This window comes from Physeter macrocephalus, chromosome 7, assembly GCF_002837175.3.
Source record: "Physeter macrocephalus isolate SW-GA chromosome 7, ASM283717v5, whole genome shotgun sequence".
Classification (NCBI taxonomy): domain Eukaryota; kingdom Metazoa; phylum Chordata; class Mammalia; order Artiodactyla; family Physeteridae; genus Physeter; species Physeter macrocephalus.
In genome coordinates this window covers 53,645,814-53,649,816 of record NC_041220.1, presented here as the reverse complement: position 1 = coordinate 53,649,816, position 4,003 = coordinate 53,645,814, and positions in this window count along the sequence as shown.

Sequence of the window (4,003 nt, the reverse complement as noted above, 5' to 3'; positions counted from 1 at the left end):
AGAAGGTGAAGGAAAGAGAGTATATCTTCAAAGCAATAGAAGTTAAACTGACAACTGAGTTCTTGACAGAGAAAATGAAAGCCAGAAGACAATACCATAATGTCTCAAAGAAAATTAGCTGAAAGAAAATAGCTGCTGTATTAGAGTTCAAGCAGAGAAGCAGAACGAGCAGGAGATACATATGAAGGGACTTGTTGCAAGGGATCTGCTTACACAGTTGTGGGGCCCAGCTAGGTAAGTCTGAAATCTGTATGGCAGGCCCTCAGAAGGGTGGACTGGAACTCACTGAAACAGGCTGAAACAGCAGTCCATGGGCAGAATTGCTCCTTCAATCTGGGAAGCCTCAGCTCTGTTTTTAAGGCCTTTGCATTACTGAATCAGGCCCACTCAGATTATCTAGGATAATCTTCCTAACTTAAAGTCAACTGATTATGGACTTTACATATCTACAAAACACCTTCAGAGCAACCCCCCTTTTTTAAAAAATTAATTTTTATTGGAGTATAGTTGCTTTACAATGTTGTGTTAGTTTCCACTGTACAGCAAAGTGAATCAGCTTTATATATATGTATACCTATATCCCCTCTTTTTCGGATTTCCTTCCCATTTAGGTCACCACAGAGCACTGAGTAGAGTTCCCTGAGCTGTACAGTAGGTTCTCATTAGTTGTCTATTTTATACACAGTATCAATAGTGTACATATGTCAATCCCAATCTCCCAATTCATCCCACCCTCCCTTCCCCCCTTGGTGTCCATACATTTGTTCTCTACGTCTCTGTCCCTATTTCTGCTTTGTAAATAAGATCATATATACCAGTTTTTTTTTTAGATTCCACATATATGTGTTAATATGCGATATTTGTTTTTCTCTTTCTGTCTGACTTCACTCTGTATGATAGTTTCTATGTCCATCCACATCTCTACAAATGACCCAATTTTGTTCCTTTTATGGCTGAGTAATATTCCATTGTATATATGTACCACATCTTTTTTATCCATTCCTCTGTTGATGGACATTTAGATTACTTCTATGTGCTGGCTATTGTAAATAGTGCTGCAGTGAACATTGGGGTTCACGTGTCTGTTTGAATTATGGTTTCCTCTGGGTATATGCCCAGGAGTGAGATTGCCGGGTCATATGGTAGTTCTATTGTTAGTCTTAAGGAATTTCCATACTGTTTTCCATAGTGGCTGTATCAATTTACATTCCCACCAACAGTGCAAGAGGGTCCCCTTTTCTCCACACCCTCTCCAGCATTTATTATTTGTAGATTTTTAAATGATGGCCATTCTGACTGGTGTGAGGTGATACTTCATTGCAGTTTTGATTTGCATTTCTCTAATAATTAGTGATGTTGAGCATCTTTTCATGTGTTCGTTGGCCATCTGTATGTCTCCTTTGGAGAAACGTCTATTTAGGTCTTCTGCCCATTTTCTGATTGGGTTGTTTGTTTTTTTGATATTGAGCTGCATGAGCTGTTTATATATTTTGGAGATTAATCCTTGGTCAGTTGCTTCATTTGCAAATATTTTCTCCCAATCTGAGGGTTGTCTTTTCGTCTTGTCTATGGTTTCATTTGCTGTGCAAAAGCTTTTAAGTTTAATTAGGTCCTGTTTGTTAGTTTTGTTATTTTCATTACTCTAGGAGGTGGGTCAACAAATATCTTGCAGCAATTTATATCAAAGAGTGTTCTGCCCATGTTTTCCTCTAAGAGTCTTATAGTGGAATGAGAGCCAAACAAAGCTATTTTTAGATAAACAAAATCAGAATTCATCACCTGCATTCTATCACCAAATGAAACACTAAAGGATGTATTTCAGGCAAAAGGAAAATGATCCCGGATAGAAGGTGTGAGTTACAATAAGAAAATCAGGGACCCCTGGTGGTGCAGTGGTTAAGAATCCACCTGCCAATGTAGGAGACACGGGTTCGAGCCCTGGTCTGGGAAGATCCCATATGCCGTGGAGCAACTAAGCCCGTGTGCCACAACTACTGAGCCTGTGCTCTAGAGCCCTTGAGCCACAACTACTGAGCCCACGTGCTGCAACTACTGAAGCCTGCGCGCCTACAGCCCGTGTTCCGCAACAAGAGAAGCTACCGCAATGAGAAGCCCACACACCGCAACGAAGAGTAGCCCCCACTTGCCACAACTAGAGAAAGCCTGTGCACAGCAACAAGGACCCAATGCAGCAAAAAAATAAATAAATTTTAAAAAAAGAAATCCAAAGAGCAAAATAACTAAATAAAGTAACAAAAGAAAAGAAACAGAGTATATTGTTCTAAAATATTGGGGAGTAGGGATTTGAATGATAAAAATTCATTCAAAGGAAGGCGAGAAAAGCATGCTGGCCTCTACTGCCACAGGCTTACCCCGCACTCCATACCCCTCCCTCCCCCCAGCCTGAGTGAGCCAGAGCCCCCGAAGCAGCTGCTCCTTTAACCCTGTGCTGTCTGAGCGAAGAACAGATGCCCTCAGGCAACCTACACGCAGAGGCAGGGCCAAATCCAAAGCTGAATCCCAGGAGCTGGGCGAACAAAGAAGAGAAAGGGAAATCTCTCCCAGCAGCCTCAGGAGCAGCGGATTAAATCTCCACAGTCAATGTGATGTACCCTGCATCTGTGGAATACCTGAATAGACAACGAATCATCCCAAATTGAGGAGGTATACTTTGGGAGCAACGATATATATATTTTTTTTCCCTTTTTCTCTTTTTGTGCATGGTATGCGTATGCTTCTGTGTGTGATTTTGTCTGTATAGCTTTGCTTTTACCATTTGTCCCTTGGTTCTGTCTGTCCTTTTTTTTTTTTTTAATATAGTTTTCAATGCTTGTTATCATTGGTGAATTTGTTTTTTGGTTTGGTTGTTCTTTCTTTTTTTTTTTAAATACTTAATAAATTTTTTAATAACTTTTTTTGTTTTTTATTTTAATAACTTTTTAAAATTTAATTTAATTTAATTTTATCTTTTTCTTTCTTTCTTTTTTTTCCTCCCTTTTATTCTAAGCTGTGTGGATGACAGGCTCTTGGTGCTCCAGCCAGGCATTCAGGGCTGTGCCTCTGAGGTGGGAGAGCCAAGTTCAGGACATTGGTCCACCAGAGACCTCCAAGGTCCACGTAATATCAAATGGCAAAAATCTCCCAGAGATCTCCATCTTAATGCCATGACCCAGCTCCACTCAATGACCAGCAAGCTACAATGCTGGACGCCCTATGGCAAACAACTAGCAAGACAGGAACACAACCCCACCCATTAGCAGAGAGGCTGCCTAAAATCATAATAAGGTCACAGACACCCCAAAACACACCACCAGACGTGGACCTGCCCACCAGAAGGACAAGATCCAGCCTCATCCACCAGAACACAGGCACAAGTCCCCTCCACCAGGAAGCCTACACAACCCACTGAACCAAACTTACCCACTGGAGACAGACACAAAAAACAACGGGAACTATGAACCTGCAGCCTGCGAAAAGGAGACCCCGAACACAGTAAGTTAAGCAAAATGAGAAGACAAAGAAACACACAGCAGATGAAGGAGCAAGGTAAAAACCCACCAGACCTCACAAATGAATAGGCAGTCTAACCTGAAAAAGAATTCAGAATAATGATAGTAAAGATGATCCAAAATCTTGGAAATAGAATGGAGATAATACAAGAAACGTTTAACAAGGACCTAGAAGAACTAAAGAGCAAACAAACAATCATGAACAACACAATAAGTGAAATTAAAAATTCTCTAGAAGGGATGAATGGCAGAATAACTGAGGCAGAAGAACGGAGAAGTGACCTGGAAGATAAAATAGTGGAAATAACTACTGCAGAGCAGAATAAAGGAAAAAGAATGAAAAGAATTGAGGACAGTCTCAGAGACCTCTGGGACAATATTAAACGCACCAACATTCGAATTATAGGGGTCCCAGAAGAAGAAGAGAAAAAGAAAGGGACTGAGAGAATGTTTGAACAGATTATAGTTGAAAACTACCCTAACATGGGAAAGGA